This window comes from Triticum dicoccoides, chromosome 6B, assembly GCF_002162155.2.
Source record: "Triticum dicoccoides isolate Atlit2015 ecotype Zavitan chromosome 6B, WEW_v2.0, whole genome shotgun sequence".
Lineage (NCBI taxonomy): Eukaryota > Viridiplantae > Streptophyta > Magnoliopsida > Poales > Poaceae > Triticum > Triticum dicoccoides.
Window position 1 is genome coordinate 264,254,289 of NC_041391.1, and position 19,126 is coordinate 264,273,414.

The following is a 19,126-nucleotide window of genomic DNA, read 5'->3' on the forward strand; positions in this document are numbered from 1 at the left end:
AGGTCACGCCCAAGCGAGGGCGCCGGCGGCGTGGAGAAGACGGAGCCGATGCTCCTTGTCCCGATCGGAGCCGGAACAGAGACGACATCGAGCGGGAGGTTGAGCAGAGCCGCAAGAGAGGCCGGGAGGAAGCCCGCAGCAGTGGAACCGGTGGTGGCGGCGCTCGACATGGCGGCGGCGCGATCGGTGGCGCGGCGGCGGCGGTGAAGGCGGCGGCGGCTGCGGCGGCGGTGCGGGTATTAGGGTTTAGAAGCGGAAGCGATCGTAACCTAGCGTGATACCATGTAAGACAATAAGTTTTGGGGAACCAGCACAACCCTCTAGGGGTGGCTTATCTCATTATATATAATGGTTGTGTTACAATATGTACCATATACGTACATAGGTACAGAAGCTATACATAGTCTAACAATGGGACAATCATATTAATCTCTCATACAATCACGGCAGTCTGCATATGATAGCAACAACAAACACAATTAGCACCAGTAGCAATAATCAAGAACAATAGCTAAAAAAATATCTCTTCAGTAAGAGCACCAAAAGGATGACATAATATCACATATAACTGATACAAATCAGATCACCCTATACAAAATTCCCCAAGCAGAGCAAAGAATAAAGTATGGCATACACAGCAACATGATATGATACAAATCCCCAACTGAACGCACATCTCTCTGTATAAAATTCCCCAGTTGAACCCCTCAAACTCTCACATCTCTGTCCCCCAATTATTTTGAGCCCATAATCAGTTCCCCCTTCTTTTCAAGATGTAGTAGCATTCACAAAACCAAGATGGAATAGCACCATGGGGTCAGGTTTAGGGGAAGGCTTGGTCGGTGTTTAGGGAGAGGAAGGCGATGATGAGGATCCTGACCAAGAAGGAAGGAGGGACGAACCTGGGGCCGCCGGAGACGCGCCGGCGAAGCCCTGCCTGAAACCCTAGCCGCGGAGGGTGGGGTTGCGAGCGGTCGGCAGAGGCCGGGAGCGGAGAATATGGAGAGAGGGGGGGTTGCGTGGACCATGGAGAACTCGATGGCGTGCTGCGCGGCGGACCGGAAGCGGCCAGCGTGGGTGGCGGCGGCGGCGAGGGCTTCATGGGCGAGAGAGGGAGGAGGCGAGCTCGTGCTAATTGTGTGGTCGTGTTTTTTTTCCTTACAAATCTGCTCGGAGCCTTGGACTGTGGGCTGAATACTCCGAATGACAAGGGGCTTTATGCAAAAACGAATCGTTTTTCAGATATTCACTTAAAAAGGGACCGCGGGTTTAGTTACCAGAAAACAGAAGGATGTTTTTGCAAAATTGCTAAAGACGTACCACCAGAAGCATTAAGTGCTTTATTAGTAGGTAAAGATAAAGATAAAGATATAGTATAGTAAAATAAAAAGGAGATGTGTTTCTTTGATTTTTCACTCATGTTGTATTTTTTAAGGTTTTTCTCTTGCTTTTTTGTTTGAGGATGAATAGGCCGTTCTATTACTTAACTAAGAAAAGTTCAGGATCTTATCAGAGATCACATCCTGAAGGAAATCTAGTGAGATTGAGAACCACAATTTACAAAGTTTATCTCCTATACTAATTTTTGTGCGTCCGTTAACGGGCTTTCGCTTTGGTGCGCGACCTATTTTGACCGGAAAATATGGTTGTGCGGGGACTCGATCTCACGAACAGACATCCATATATAATCTATAACTTATTAATAAAGGGAGGTGACATTCTTAGATGTGGTGCGCCTTTTTAAAAAATGTCCCTAAAGTTTCTAAGAATCAACCCGCAATACATTACATTATAGCGCGTCCTCGCTTCAGTTTTGCCACCTGTACTAGGCTACATTGACGTTCTGATGGGCCTATGGCCTTTCTACAAAAAGGCCCAAATTGAAATAGTTGGTCATGTGGAATCGAACTCGTGACCTCCAGTTCAATCCCACTGGATCAAACCAACAACACTATCCTATGCTTTGTGATAAAATATGGGGTCAATTTACAAATTTAATAGCCTCACCTCACCATTTTACATTAAATCCCATCTTTTTTCAACATCTGGAAGTTTTCTGAAGTTCCTCTTCACTCAGTGTCTACATTAGTTGGTTTGTTAGATATACCCAACAAATCGGATAGGAGGGAGTAGATTTCGGGGTTCCTTACCATCAACACTATGACTTATTTTCGTGATTTTATTACGCGCGGCTCATATGCATTTCTGCTAGACCTCAACATGTGCCTTCGTCGTACCGTGGATACCCAAATACCTCTCCCGTTGCAACGCACGGGCATGTGTCCTAGTAATATAATAATAATAATAATAATAATAATATAATATAATAATATAATAATAATAATAATAATAATAATATAATAATAATAATATGATAATACTTTCCCTACTAATAAAGCAAATAGTGCTTCTGGTCGTCCGTCATAAAACATACCCTCGAAGTTGGCAAAATTTACCCACCAATGCCACCCGTAAGTGGCAAAAAACGGTTCACGCATCGCACTGTTAGTTCGGTTTATATAAGCAGAGATCCCCTAATATAACACGAAGATGGCTCAGCGCAGTGGCCAGCGCTGCACGCTAACACCACAGAGACCAGGGTTCGATCCCTGCCTGCCCACCTTTTATCTCTTCTTTTTCGTCTCGCAAGCGCGCCTACTCCTCCCGCACACATAGGCCGGCCCATGTGCAGGTTGCAACGCCCCTGCTTTTATTTCATTTTTTGCCTTTCACGTTCTTATTTCTGTTTTAGTTTTTTCTTCTTTAAATTTATTCGTGATTTCCAGGAAAAAAATATTTCAAAAAAAGTCTTGAAAAATTATAAACTGTTTGTGAATTAAAAAAAACATTCGGAAAATCATAAAATGATCATGATTTCAAAAAATTGTTCACATATTATAAAAAACTATCACGGTTTCAAATAAATTTTCAGGAAATAAAAAATGTTCATGATTTTTTAAAAATATCCAGTATTCAAAACATATTAGGGAATTTAAAAAATGTCCATTAAAGTTTGGAATATGTTCACAAAAATTAAAACAGATCCATAAATAATGAACATAATGAACCATCGCAGGAGATCTGTAGGGGTCGCTTCATGATTGTATTCAGTCCCTCGATTTGGATAAAAAAAAGTTTTCCATATCTTGTACACCGTTGAACCCTCAAAAATTGACACAACTTTCTAAGGGTTAATTTTTGTAAGCTATATAAAAATGACTAAATTTCTATTTTGCCTTCATACACAGCTATATTTTTTATACCACATTACTAATTATTATAAACACCGCTACGCTAGGTCAAGGCAAGGCACTCACTCATCGGTCTAGCTCATGCAGTGTCCATCAATGCAGTTTTATCACCGACATTTTTTTCGTTATGACGCGCCTACTCCTCCCGCACACATAGGCCGGCCCATTTGCAGGTTGCAACGCCCCTGCTTTTATTTCATTTTTTGCCTTTCACGTTCTTATTTCTGTTTTAGTTTTTTCTTCTTTAAATTTATTCGTGATTTCCAGGAAAAAAATATTTCAGAAAAAGTCTTGAAAAATTATAAACTGTTTGTGAATTAAAAAAAACATTCGGAAAATCATAAAATGATCATGATTTCAAAAAATTGTTCACATATTATAAAAAACTATCACGGTTTCAAATAAATTTTCAGGAAACAAAAAATGTTCATGATTTTTTAAAAATATCCAGTATTTAAAACATATTAGGGAATTTAAAAAATGTCCATTAAAGTTTGGAATATGTTCACAAAAATTAAAACAGATCCATAAATAATGAACATAATGAACCGTCGCAGGAGATCTGTAGGGGTCGCTTCATGATTGTATTCGGTCCCTCGATTTGGATAAAAAAAAGTTTTCCGTGTCTTGTACACCGTTGAACCCTCAAAAATTGACACAACTTTCTAAGGGTTAATTTTTGTAAGCTATATAAAAATGACTAAATTTCTATTTTGCCTTCATACACAGCTATATTTTTTATACCACATTACTAATTATTATAAACACCGCTACGCTAGGTCAAGGCAAGGCACTCACTCATCGGTCTAGCTCATGCAGTGTCCATCAATGCAGTTTTATCACCGACATTTTTTTCGTTATGACGCGCCTACTCCTCCCGCACACATAGGCCGGCCCATTTGCAGGTTGCAACGCCCCTGCTTTTATTTCATTTTTTGCCTTTCACGTTCTTATTTCTGTTTTAGTTTTTTCTTCTTTAAATTTATTCGTGATTTCCAGGAAAAAAATATTTCAGAAAAAGTCTTGAAAAATTATAAACTGTTTGTGAATTAAAAAAACATTCGGAAAATCATAAAATGATCATGATTTCAAAAAATTGTTCACATATTATAAAAAACTATCACGGTTTCAAATAAATTTTCAGGAAACAAAAAATGTTCATGATTTTTTAAAAATATCCAGTATTCAAAAAATATTAGGGAATTTAAAAAATGTCCATTAAAGTTTGGAATATGTTCACAAAAATTAAAACAGATCCATAAATAATGAACATAATGAACCGTCGCAGGAGATCTGTAGGGGTCGCTTCATGATTGTATTCAGTCCCTCGATTTGGATAAAAAAAAGTTTTCCATGTCTTGTACACCGTTGAACCCTCAAAAATTGACACAACTTTCTAAGGGTTAATTTTTGTAAGCTATATAAAAATGACTAAATTTCTATTTTGCCTTCATACACAGCTATATTTTTTATACCACATTACTAATTATTATAAACACCGCTATGCTAGGTCAAGGCAAGGCACTCACTCATCGGTCTAGCTCATGCAGTGTCCATCAATGCAGTTTTATCACCGACATTTTTTTCGTTATGACGCGTTAGAAAATCAAGTCGTGATGAGACCATCACATTTTTTATTTTTAAAATGACTTTTTAAAAGTCTCTTATCTCGTCATGACATCACCCAGACATACTTTATGAAATTACATTCTAAAAGTCCTTATCTCATCCTGGCATTTGGTTCATAATTTTTTTCTATCTATCGCACGTGCATAATCTAATAGCTTTTCTCCCGTTGCAACGCACGGGCATATTCTGGTTGAGGATCGAACTGATGATCTCGGCTTGCGTCCATAGGGTTGTAGCCAACCGGTCTAATTAGGATTGTGATCGTTGGATATTGCTTAGCTGGGATGGCTGGAAAAAATCTGCGAACGCGTGGGGTTGTTGGGTCTTTCACGGCCTGGGTTGGATTAGGTTGTAGCTAAAAAACGGTCATACCATTAGCAAGGCCGCCCCCAACGGCTCCGTCTGCTCCGATGTCCCCGGGTGCCTCAGAAAGCGAAGCGACGGTAGCATCTAGATGGCAGCAAGGGCGTATCCACCACCGGCCTTCGCGACCTCTTCTGTCCGCAGCTATTCGACGATGGTGCAACAAGGATTCTTTTCGACAATCGAAGTTGAATCACTAGAATATTTAGTTCCCGTTGCAACGCACGGGTCTTTTTGCTAGTAATAATAGTGCGGCTACTGTTTCTGGTCGTACGTCGTCAGCAATTTTACAGAAAGGTCCCTCTGCTTTTGGGAATTCAACCCGCAATCCAGTAAATAAGTTGGAAAAAACGTTTCGCATTTCTACCCCACCCGTGGACGCGCTTGAAAAAAAAAACACCCCCGAGTCAAGCGACAGCGCCTCCCATCCCCATCTCGATCCGCCGCCTCCCCGCCGCCGGCCCGCATCCTCCACCGCGCCATCCGCCCCGCACTGCTGCCTGCCTTCCCTCCGCCGCGCCCTCCTCCCCGTGCACGGTTCGCCGACGCCGAGGCCCAGGCTGCCGCGCTCCGGGCCCGCGCCGGCTGGCTCGAGCGCATGCCGCCAACCGCGACGGGCTGCTCGACACGCTCCTCGCCGCCACGGGCAACGGACGGTAGGACGAGGAGAGGGAGGTGGAGGCAGCGGAGGAGCCGGTAGGATGACGAGAGGAAGGTTGAGGCGGCGGAAGAGCCAGTAGGAGTAGGAGGGGGAAGTGGAGGCAGCGGAGGAGGAGACGGGGATGACGGGGACAGATCGGCTACACGCCGGAGGACGAGGGCATCGCACGGCCTACCGATTCCTTCCTCCCCGTGCCCTGGTTACAAGGCCGTCGCTGCCGTCGCCCAACACCAACCGCCTTGCCCCGATTAGCTCTTGGAGATGCGGACGACAGGATGTGCTCCAGCGCCGCCGCCTACGAGCGCCTCCCAGACGGTTCGTCCCTTCCTCATGGTCATGGAGCTATCTCTTATTAGATCTGATTGTATCCCTGTTTGTGGTGATTGGCTGGGTGTAGATGAGTCGACAACAAAGCTCGGGGACGTGATATGGCGCTCGGTGTAGGTGGCCATGGTGGACCTGAAGAAGCTGGCTGAGATAAGCGATGGGGTCAGTGTTGTGCTCCTCCCGTTCACATTAACCAAATAGTGCAGACTGTGGCTGCATGACTGGTGTATATATCCACTTGGACCACCAAAATCAAACTGATAGCAAGAACCAGATATAGTGCTAAGTTATAGTTCGTACACAGATCCATATTAGTTCAGAGATGCACACAACAAATCTGTACATTCAGAATGACTACCAAAATCCAGCAATACAATTGACTAGATTGGAAGAATTTACTTGATCAATATGTGCACATGAAACAACACTTTAACCCGTGTGAACTATCCGTGGAATTATGCACTGCACAGACATATATTCGGACAGCATGATGTTTCATTTCGAGGCTATAGTTACATCATTGAAACCAAACAACTATATATGATTCCCCATAGACAGATTGCACCAAACACTCTGGTTACCTGCCTACAGCTAATTATTTTACTTAATGCCTGGGAGGTATCAAATTATGGAGCTTGGGGATCTGTCTTGCCTTTAGTCTGAACCGAAATAGCAGCCTCACTGTCTTTTTGGTCTTGAATTACAGTGAGCTGCTGCTCAAATGTCCCATAGCATACCGGCTGCAGCACCCCGAGCTCCTCATTATCTGCTCCATGATCAAGATCCATCGCCACCGACAGCCGCGCACTTGGATGCAAGGCTTGCCCGGACGACTCTGAACCGAAACCAATCCTAGACTGGGAGTTGTATGCATCGTCCATTTGTGCATATCCAACCAAAGCACTTAATTCACAGTCCGCAAAATAGGTAATCTATGTAACGCAAGGCAAATCTAGCTTAGAAATCTACACGGAACTTCCATTGCGCTCTGCTAAATCAACTTACCTGTCCACCGGGTCTTTACATAATCTGATATAATTGTTAGTTATCTCTCTTCCATCACAAAATTCAACTTACTATTTTTTTCTCACAGAACGACTATGTTCAGCCACTATCAGACTTTGGTGGTGTACCCCGGCTGCCAAACCATGCTTTGCCAACCTACTAGAGGAAAGGCGAGGCTCACCAAGGGATGATCCTTCCACCGGAAGGGTAATTAATTTGCATGCCTGATTATCGAAAAAAGAAGCCCTTCTGAACATTACTTATCCTCGATGAGGGGAGACCGGCCAAAAGAGGTAATCCATGGGTGCTGAACTTGGAATGGGATAATGGAGCACTATTTGTTGTTACATTCTAATTTCAGTTGCTTTTGAGTTTTAGTTTTTTTCCTTTAGCATGGTAATTTGCTGGGACCAGGGAGTCTCGATTTTAATTATTGTAAGATGGTAATCAGTTTTATGTCGGTTTTATCTTCTCAGGAGCAAGCAAATGATAAGTTCGTACTCAACATTTTGACATTCAACATGTATGTACTACAATTTCAGAAGGTCAATAATACCCAATGCATTGCCTTCCATGAACTTTGCCAGCGGAAGAAGAATATCCGTCGAGCCGTCCATCTCTTGAGGCGGCTACACCGGAGGTATGTCTCCCCTTGAAAGCTAATCAGCGATACAAGCCCCTGTTTCAGTTTATTTTTTTCTGGAAAATTGGTGATACTTTTGATTGCTCACAATTTCAGTTTGGCTGATATGCACTAGAGTCTAGAGGCATTAAACCAACTACTTTCTCTGTTTCGTTTATGTATTTTGCATTATGTTTCAGTTCTTCTGTATGCTAAATATGTCGTGTTATGACCCTAACATGTCAAGAGTTAATTTCCCCCTATGGCTTGCAAAACTGAAACTATATATTCACTTCGGCTTGATATTGTGTTCTCTATATGTGCGATTTTCTGCTCGATGCACGCTCAAGTTTGCCAATTCAGACTAAACCGTATGTTGCAGGTTAGTCTGCAGAATACTGTACTATTTTTAGGGGTTTGTAAAAATACTATACTGACTAAACTTAGAATTATACTGTATATGTCAGAGTGCTATGTAGCACCTTCTATTTAGTCTACTGCAACAACGTATATTTGATGTACGATTGCTGACTGAAGCTCCTCAGCCTGGTAGAATTAGGTTGGTGTGAGCTTGGTTTGATTCGGCCTGGCTTTGATGTCTCTGCCGTGTGTGCGCATGCAGGTGGCAGAGGCGTCCGATCGAACTCAGGTAGAGGCCGGAGGTTTGTTTCTCGGACATGCCAGCAATCACTCTCGATGACACCAATAATGTGAGACACGCTGCATTTACATGATATTGCTAGGAACGCATGCAAATTGCACAATTTGTTATACATGTTGTTTATTGGACCTCAAGAATAGATTTGACACCTTACCATAGGTAGCACTTGATTCCTGGAGTAAACTTGTAACTTTGATCAGTCTATGGTAGATAACTGAGTGTGTTTAACTTATGATGCTGGATTGGATTGGATTTGGGCATAGGTGACGTCATGATTCGTGAAGGCCACCACAACTCATCTTCAAGACCTCCTCTGCTATCGTGTGTCGCGTTGTGCTCGTGCTATTCCTAATTTGGATCAATTGTAGACCGTGTCCTTGTAGAACACAATTCAATGGAGTGCCCAACCCGGATTGTTGCTCTCTGCTATAAGAAGGAAGGGTAGTTGGCTGGAATCTCCATCATGTCAATTTTGCACGAAACATCCAATGTCTTCGCCGAGTTCGTTGGAGGAAGAAGCATCGAGTTCGCCGGAGGTACAAGAACATCCGTCGAGCACTCCAATGTCACCTGCAGCGGCTACACCAGAGGTATGTTTGACCCCTGTTTGATTTATTTTTCTGTCCCCTGGCTGGCTGGCGAGCCCGTGCGCAGCGACTGTTGCTGCTCGCACGCTCGTGCGCGTCCCTGCTGCTAACACTGCTAGCTCGTGCCTGTGCTCTGCAGCAGCCTTGGCTTTGCCTTTTCGTTCCGTTAGTTTCCTCTCTAGCTAGCCGAAATCACTCTGAAGCTGTGAACCGAACGCGTGTGTTCTGAATCTTCTCAACTGAATGCTTCAAAGATAGTTTTGTCCTTCTGCAGAGATTTGCTTGCTTGTCACAGCTTGAATTGGTTATTCCTCAGTTATAGTGCTTGATGGATTTGATAATCTATGATAGCCTTGCTCATATAGTACTAATGAAATTCAATTGCATACTGAAATCTGCTTGGTTATGTACACTGCAGTCCATGCTAATTTGATAGCAGAGCATTGCTGGTTGTCATATTTTTGTTCTGAAATTTGTCTGCTAATCTGGGCATCCACTGCTTCGTCGGGCTGAACATTATAACTCAAAATTCAGAACATATGCCGTCACTTTGCGTCCAATAGTATATTTATGGCTATACGCTTTCATGTTGCCCGATTTTTGTCAGAGCTTCATTTTGTATCTCCAATTGCTTACTCATCTATTAGCTTTGCAGTGGCATACACATGAGTAGATATCTCAGCGTGTACTACAAACATCTTATGTTGGATATGTGTGCTTTCCAACATATATTTGAAGTGTAACCAGCCTTTCGCAGTTGGATGTATTCTGAACATATGAGTTTATCTCCTGAACCCATGGTTACTTACTGAACATAGAGTAGCAAAACTGAAAGTATATATACTGTACTGTACTTGCAGTAATATAGATGCCAATATCATTACCTTTTTCACTTAGGCGGTAGTAGGGATTCACTTTGGTATAAATCTGATTGATAGTTACTGCTCTGGTCTTGATTCCTTTGCATAAGCCTACTTAGAGTAGCAGTGGTTATACGTGTTTGCTTACCTTTTACGAAGCTTCATATTACATCAGAGTTAAGGTAAACTCAAGTATAGAACTTTTTCTGCAAATGAACAATTATATTTCACTAAACTACCTCCAGCCAAACGATTGCTATAATCATTCAACCATGTATTTATAAGCTAAAAATCACATTTAAGATTGGTCTGGATCTGAAATATTCTACCAACAAACTAATGTTTGAGGCTTACCTTTTATTTGATTTTTTTTCCAGGTCCTTAAGATGAGTGATGAACATCCGTCAAGCCATCCAATGTTGCATGTGGCGGCTACACCAGAGGTATATATCCCCTTGAAAGCTAATCAGTTCATAGAAGCCCCTATTTAAGTTAATTGTTTCTTAATGGGTGCCTCTGTTTCATGTTGACAAGAGCAACAAAAAGGTTAGAATTTCATGGTGATGAGTGAGCATAAGATGTTATGAGAATATGTTTGCTTGATTGTACAGATGTAGGTTTCCGTATACTTTGTTTTTTCTGATCCATTCCATGTATAGGCGTTCTTGTTAACAGCATAGGTTCAGGCCATATTTAATTATCAACTAATTATCAAGTGGAGTTGCAGATCATGAATAGGGGAATGATCATAGATGGCCACACCTGCAGTTTGATTTATCTTGATGGAGAGGCACTTGATTCACAAGTAGTTTTAGTGTTTTTTCTAGATAGCTCAAGTACTTAAAGCTTCTGCAATCATGATAATCAAAAGAAGGGACCATTAGTCAGGTTCAATTAACCAAATGCTTCCCATGTATTAACCTGTATATGTTGATATAGATGCACGCGATTCGCAAGTAGTTTTAGCATTTTAGTCTCATGACATTCATGATTTTGGGATCCAACCTTTGACTAAATTATATATCACACCCACTGATGGTAGAGCCCTAGAACTGTTTGAATGCCAAATATCCTGGACGATCAACCTTTAGTTTGAACTTTGGATCCATTTCTTATCTCCAGTGAGCATTTTTATAAATAATATCCAATTATGTAGCGCTAGCTCGAGCCTTGAACACTATTTTTCTTGTTTTCTTTTTTAAAACCGCCAACAACATTCATTCAAATTCATCTCTTATTTCTGTAATACATGCTTTCAAGGAAAACTATATATGCAACTACTATAGGGAATAAATGCTATGCATGTTAGCCAGCAGAAATCTTATGTGTTTGAGTTTGTAATCCATCTGAAACTAATAATTTCGCCACGAACAGTCTGAATTTGGATAGGACCCTTGCCCAGATCATATAGTTCTAGCTATTCACTTTATATTGGTCCAACGTTTGGCAGTCCATGTTTCTCTGTTTGTTCCCTATTTGATTAAAATCCATGAACAAATAAGTGCTGTTTCTCCCTGTTTTATCAAGTTTGAAAGTCTGAATTTCGATAGGACCCTTGCGCAGATCACATAGTTCTAGCTGTTCATATTATTTTATTTTATATTGGCTGTAAATGACTTTCAGTTTTTAGCTTTCATAAAATTTAGACATGTACTCTTTAACAGTATGCTGTGGTGATGGTTGTCCTGTGTGCTGGTTGGATAATATTGCTTTTACTAGCAGTCGCAATGCTCTTAATTATTATTTTATTTCCACAAATATCATCTTGTTTTGCTATTTATGTAATACTATATACGTTCACTGAAAGCAAACCTTTCAGTTGCTGCTGTGGTCCTCTTATTATTGTTATTTAGAGTTCAAAATCCATCAATTTCATGAATATGGTGACAATGTATTTGATTCTATTGAAGACCCAATGTATGACAAGGTGCTATTTTCATTTACTATGCTGGGCAACCATGAAAAACTCGATCCAATTCATAATTTGAATTACTCATGTGTTCTTTATGGCTCTACTCCTTTTTATTGGAGAAGGGGTATTTTTTGTCATGTTTCTAATGCGCAATTTAAAGTCATGCTTGCATATTTCACCGTTTTTTCTTAATTCCAGAATGTAGTGATAATTAGCTAAACTAGAGAAGTATTAATCTATTCCTATTTAGCATACCGTAACATTCGAAACATTGCGTTTTGAGTTTGTTGATATGAACCACTCAAACGGTGCTCTCTGCCCATATTTAGTACAAGCGCTTCACATTTCGAGAGATAATGCACCACTCAAACGGTGCTCTCTGCCCATATTTAGTACAAGCAACAACAAAGTTGACACCTCAGGTGTCAGGTCTGAATTATGCTGAACTTTTTTTATCTTTTTATTAACCACATCGGTGGCTAAAAGAATTCATGAGTAGTAACGCAGACTAAGAAATTGCTATTTATCTTGTCTATGCTAAGAAACCGGAGACTGAATTTTCCGACACAGAAGGATTCCTTGAGAGCACATCAGCACCTGAAGCTGCTGCTCTCGTAGCTCTACACTTTTCTTCTTTCCGGACACCTGACAACCTGAGCATGCAATAGCACAAGTAGGTCATGCTGTGCAACATCAGCAGAGCGCACTCATTGCAGCGGCTACTCGGGCGTCTTTGACGACACCATGCTTGATGCTAAAGTAGAAGAGTGCAGCACGGTTGATGAGCTGAAGCGGCATGAAAACATTAACTTTTATTAAAAATAAGGATATTTCCATGTTTAACCTTATTATCGATGTTTATTAAAATTGGTTATAAAAAAGGTGCACAATGACACATGAAGCAGGTTCTGCCCCTTTTACGGCCCGGTGCAACGCACGGGCATTTGTACTAGTAAAAAAAAGACTTTTGGTTTCTAAGGAGACAATCTTAATCCAGTATGTAATTTGAAGTTCAAATTTTGTTTTTACTCAGCAATAGTATCCACTAAATGTACGCAGTATAATTATGTTTCAAGTAATATAGGCAAGCTATGTAGTAACTGAATAAAAGATAAATAAGGTGTGACATAATGAGAACAAATAGTCATACAACAAATAATAACATCAAACCTAACCCTCTAACTCTTGTCAGCAGCTTGTATCAAGTTGCGGAAGGCCCATGTCTGAATTATTGAAAGATAAAGCACATCAAGTCTTATTACATAAGAACATGGAATCATAAAGAGCATTTACTCGCGTATGTTCGCGTGGATCTGGAGCATTGCCCGTAAGCTAATGGTGGACAGAATTTTAGTAGTGAAAGAAACAAACCAGTGTCATCCATATTCTCAAATTCCATATGAATCAAAAAGTGATAACAATCCTCGAGAACAAGCCATATACTCCCTCCGTCCCAAAATAAGTGTCTTGACCTTAGTACAATTTTGTACTAAAATTAGTACAAAGTTGAGACACTTTTTTTTGGGACAGAGGGAGTATTTAGTATCGATCAGTGAGCAGCATCATAGAAGTCTTATATTTTTTTGGTTTCTGACAGAGAGCAGCAATATATACAAGGGGGTCAACGCCTTCTTGCGAACTCCCAGATGTGCATGCTCATGTTCCTGCCTGCAAGTAACAAAAGACTAAGCACTTAGCTTAGAATTCAATGTAAAAAATGTAAATGAAGAACATGTAAAGGGGTTAAGTACACCACTGATTATTTCTCACTGGAGCGCTACACCGGATGCATGGCATAGGAGGAAACTCTTATTATCCAATGATTCAGATGTATACTGCTACAACACACAGTACTGTTAAAATGCTAGGGGAAGAAAGATTTCATGGTAGAACGATTATCATTAAAATCATGAGGCCAAATGGTCAACAATTTAGTGGGGCCCTGTGATTTTGGGCCAACAGTGTTCATATATTTTCCAGTGCATATATCCCAAAAAACTTGCATCACTTTCTTGCTTTTATTGTAACACCAGTTGATTAATTGACCACAAAACTGATAAAATATTCCTAAGCAAAACTTCTTCTAGTTAGAACTGAAGCCTTTTGATGTTAGCAACTCATCTAGAGTGTCTTGCCCAACATCAAGAAATTAGGATGAGAATGAGGAATGAAGGATTCAACCTGGGCAGATAAAAGTTAATGCATTCCAAAATTGTTGTGGTGGACAGAGCAGCAGACGCAGCTTGATCTCATCCTTGTTGAAGTCGTTGATGAAGAGGTCCAGATTTTAACACATAGATGAGCAAACAATTCCCCTATGCATCGCTGGCTGAGAACAATGATAACAACTTTTGAGATTCATCTTAGGCTTCCTTCTCTGTGTCCACGAGCTGCAAGTCAGCCTCTGCCTCTGAATCGGTGTGCTGACGACGGGGGACAGGAGCCTGAGAGAGTGTGGCATGCTGCTGTAAACTGAGAAGGGGAGAAGAGGCCTATGGCCATGTTACTGACTGTGACGGCCTGACGGGCTAGGCTCCTGTCTGCGCTCCCCCTCGCCGACGAGCATGGACCTGCAGGGTCCCCAGCAGCATACATGGCTATCCGGAGAGGCAGGGCTCGGCGAGCAAGGGCAGGGCATAGAGCGCGGCGTCAGTGTCACTGTAACCATCAACCGGATTCAACGCGCGCGATTCTGACACCGCCCTGCCTCCTGCGCGTCCTCCTCCTCCCGGCCATTTACTTTCGACATGGCGTAGAAAGTGTACTTCTGAGTACTTCTAAATTATTTTGCTACTTGAAAAGTTGTCTGAGTGGTAAATTGTTTTCCAAATTTCTAAGAACATATTTATTTTGCATGGATTGGAGATTGATTGATTGTTTGGTTGTCCGCAGATTCAAAGATGAAGTACATAGTAAAGGTAGGGGCAAGGGGCATCAGACGTGCTAATTTTTCTGAACTCTACAATGGAGCCTGTGTTTCTGAATTTCTGTCAAAGTGTCAACTCTGGATCATACATAGTAGTGCTTTTTTGATAGTAGGTGGTCTGAATTTCTGTCAATGGTTTGAATTTCTCAAAGTGACTACTGTAGATCGTACATAGTAGTGCTCTTTTGATAGTAGGTGGCCGAAGTGTCAAACGTTGGAACAAGCATGAAAAGAATATCAACATCTCTTTGATTGATTGCACCCTTGAGGCTGGGCGAAAGCAGCGGCCTGTTTGTGATGCTTGACTTCACAGGATAGAAACCTTGATAAAGGAAAAGCTTGTCATCCTTGAATGTCTTGTTACCATACTCCATGACATGAGAACCGATATTGGAGTCATTTGGGGGTGCCGTTCTTGCTTTAACCACCTCGTACTGCTGCTTGATGGTTTCCTTCTGTAGATTGTGAGTTTCACTGCACAGTAGGATCCCATGGTTCAGAATAGCAAGACAACATACAGAGCATAAATATTACACCTGATGCTTTTTACCTGTCTTCCATCCAAGAAACCCTGTATGCGTCACCCAAGCAGGTCATACATTCAGGAGGAGCTGGTGTTTCCATCCCAGGGCAGTATGCTCCCTAGCTACTTTCTTCCACATTTGCTGCTGTTGTAACATAAATATTAAGGTCTTGTGGCATTAATCCCTCAAAGATACTGCCACTTTCACATGCTTCAACATATATGATCTGCCAAAATTGCAATTCTAGTTGAATATAAGACTCAAAACAGACCGTTTCAGCTTAATAAATATATTTTTTAATGGAAAAGAAAAAAGAGAGGATAGATACCATCTCGGAATAGCTTTTGGAAGCATGCTTTTGCCGTAGCACTTTGATGAAGTCGCCAGCATAAAAAAATGGCAGGTTGGGCATACCTACATGGGTCTTTAACAGAATCAAAGACATAGTGAGAGTGTTCCTGAGACTGAGGGCATCTGCAATGATAATCATCAAATATTTTCGTGTCGTAACAAGATCTGTGGACCCCAATGCCTTGATTAAATGTACACATGGTTCCAGCGGCACGAGCTTAATTGCACAAAAGGACCAACAAACCTAGCTCTCGATAAAAAATATAAGCTCCAAAACATGTACAATTAATGAAACTTCTCTCTTCAACTTATCCTCTGAATATTTTTACCAATTTTTTTATATTTTTTCTCAAGATGCTTATTGACTTAAGCTTTCCAGAGTAAAAAGAGTCACTCAATTCCGAGTTTACGTGAGGGGGTCAATAAAATCTACAACCGATCTAAAAAATTGTGACAAACAATGGTTCGAAACTTCGAAGGCCAAAAGATTGTTCAATAAAGAGCACATTTGAAATAGCAAAACAGAATGCTATGTGATAAGAAAAAATTCTGTTATTCACCTAGACATTAAAAGAATCTCAAGTCACTCTGATCCATTCTGTGTTATTCAGTGCACTACAATTTATTCACCAACAAAATAAAGACCAAGAAGCAATGAATCTGGAGGTTACTGACCTTTTATGCAGCAAAGGAGACACGGCTATATGTGGTTCTGCTCGATAGCCCATAAGTACAGCATGGGATCCTTCTTATTGCTCCTGTACGTTGTCTCATTCAGACAACTGTAGCTACTAACATCAATCAACATTCCTTCCAAGCACTTGAATTTGGTAGACACTATCAATGCCTTGGAGTACATTGGATCTAAAGGCAGCCTAGCCATCTACCCACTGGATTTGAAAGCTTACAGACAACTGTAGCTACTAACATCAATCAACATTCCTTCCAAGCACTTGAATTTGGTAGACACTATCAATGCCTTGGAGTACATTGGATCTAAAGGCAGCCTAGCCATCTTCCCACTGGATTTGAAAGCTTACAATGATCAGTCAAATAATTTATCATAACAACCTGAATAAACCCACATCATGTAAGTAATATGATATCTCAATTAGGGTGTGTGTGTGTATGTGTGTGCCCGTGTAGCTGGTCTATTTGCAAATGAAACTGCTCCAAGAAAATTTCAATTAGAGCTAGGTGATAGTGACAGATTGCTACATATATATGTGAACCTGTATTATCATACAGTCATATATACTTGAGCTAGCTGATAGTGACAGATTACTACATCTATGTGAACCTTTATTATCCTACTCTGCTTCTCTTGATCCTCTTTGCCTTGCTATAAAGCTCAGTTTTGGAAACTTAACCCTGAACCTCCAAAACATGTTTTCATTTTCCAAAAAGGAAGTAAATTTCTTTGGCATGATCAAGCCAAATCAACCTTATCCATCTTGGTCCCTAGCTCAAATGATATAAAGTTGAGGCAACTGACCTTTTCCACTTTACAATCAGATTACAGTCTGCATAACCCTTGTCCAGGCAAAACTCATACAGATTATTTGACATATCCTTCCTTCTTCTATAGAAAAGATCATAAATGTAATGGCTTCTTGAAATGCGGGAAATTGGGTAGAGTGCTTCGCACTTTCTCTTCCTGTCATGTGTATCATTTTCAGATGTGCGTGCAGATCATATTAGTACTCATCCTGTAGTATGAAATATCAATCGACAAATAGAACATCTTTGTGACGGCGAAATTATAGGAAATCAGTATGATTCTATCTATATCAATCGACCAGAAGGTACAGGTTACAGTAAGCAACCGAAGAATATATAAAATCCTATCAAAACTCATGCTCTTTTCAAATTTCAGTTTCAAAAAGATTACAGTAAGCAACCGAAGAATATATAAAATCCTATCACAACTCATGCTCTTTTCAAATTTCAGTTTAAAAAAGATCCTAAAACATAACAAACATGTCGCAAAAAGCCATCAAAACAAGCCGATCAATCAATTCAGATCAAATTCTACTGACACGTCCATCTCCCTTGTTCATCCAGAAGGAAGCAGAAATAGGCGTCCTGACAGTCAGCGACACCAAGATAACCACAGGCGGCATGGCCGTCAGCCCGACACCAAGGTTCTGGCTCCCACGGTCGGTCAACTTGACTCTGCTACAGGACAGCCACATGGGCATCGCACTGACTCGAAGACCACATGCATGTGGAGCATGAGCGTGGTGGTAGACTCCGACGACCACGAGTGCAGCAACTCCAGCGGCCAACAAACTTGTGTATGTGCTATTGTGCTAGGTCCTGTTGTTAATAGAAGGAACTTGCAGCTTGCTATGAATGTGAGGAAAAAATGGCATTGTAGACATGTGATGTCCTGACTTGATTGAACTGGAAACAGAAAAGAAAAAATGGGAGGGAGATGACCAATTGTCGAGCTGAATGTTGTGTGTACTTGTATTAGTTAAAACTGACCCATTCACTGTACGATTTTATCTTTGAAAGATGGTTGGAAGAGAAATCTTATTTATATGTAAGTTAATTCTGCAGATGACAGGTCATGGTTTCTTTACTTTGCACATGAATATGTAGATGGATGGAATTTGACAGCATAACATCATCTATATATTACAAAATTTGATAGGCCCATGCAATTTGACAGCAATGTATCAGAAAACTTGGTTAACCAATGGTTTCTGCAACTCAAGTAAATGGGGAATGAGTGATTTTCTGCAGTTCAAGAACATGGCGATTTATGACCAGATCGTGGGGAATTAGGAAAAGAGAGGAGATGAATGGATTACCTGATGGTGATGAAGTCCTCATTCGTACGCCACCCCTGGCCTGGTTGGTGTACTTTCGCCCGACCGGCCGGCTCTGGATCCCTCCGTCTGCAGCGCACGTCCTCTGTCGCTCGGCTCCGGCGAGCTCCTGCCTAGGACACCGCACCGCCCCTCCTTTCTTCCTTCTTCTCTCCCTCATCTCCATTCTTCTTTCTGCCCAGGAGCCGCGGATGCCATGGATCTGCCAGGGAAACCACGCTCCGGCCTTCCTCATCGTCACCGGCGACCCCTGCCTCGCCGCCCGCCTCCGAATCGGCCTCCCCAGCCTCTGCCGCACACGGATCCGGCCCCTGCAAGCTCCAGCCGCCGGCGTCGTTCCGCATCGAGCAGCCGCCGCCGCCAGACGCCGGCGTCGTTCCGCGTCGAGCAGCCGCCGCCCCCAGTCACTCGTTATGCACGGGTCTTTTTTGCAATGTTTTCTCAGAGCCAGGATCGCGGGTTCAATACACCAAAATGAAGGGTCTTTTTTGTAAAAACGAAACGTTTTCTCTGGTAGCCACTAAAACAGGGACTGCGGGTTGATTTCATGTAAACCGAGGGGCTGTTTTGCAAAACAACCACGACGGACGAACAGAAGCAACCGCTGGTT

The 19,126-nt window shown here is 41.6% G+C and overlaps 1 long non-coding RNA gene and 1 pseudogene across 4 annotated transcripts; one reads left to right on the plus strand and one right to left on the minus strand.

Moving 5' to 3' along the window:
* The first annotated feature begins 5,636 nt into the window (after positions 1-5,636).
* On the plus strand, positions 5,637-18,243 carry LOC119322441. 4 transcript variants are annotated; one of them, XR_005155620.1, is made up of 9 exons: positions 5,637-6,219; positions 6,302-6,393; positions 6,938-7,158; positions 7,325-7,529; positions 7,713-7,876; positions 8,481-8,568; positions 8,783-9,109; positions 10,344-10,409; positions 14,771-15,065. It is a non-coding gene; the product is annotated as an uncharacterized LOC119322441 (long non-coding RNA). The 4 variants fall into 4 exon arrangements; XR_005155621.1 differs by lacking the exon at positions 6,938-7,158 and having other exon boundaries at positions 5,638-6,219; positions 7,713-7,729; positions 7,824-7,876; XR_005155619.1 differs by lacking the exons at positions 6,938-7,158; positions 14,771-15,065 and adding an exon at positions 17,744-18,243 and having other exon boundaries at positions 5,638-6,219.
* On the minus strand, positions 14,853-18,888 carry LOC119322440 (annotated as a pseudogene).
* Between the last annotated feature and the right edge of the window lie 238 nt (positions 18,889-19,126).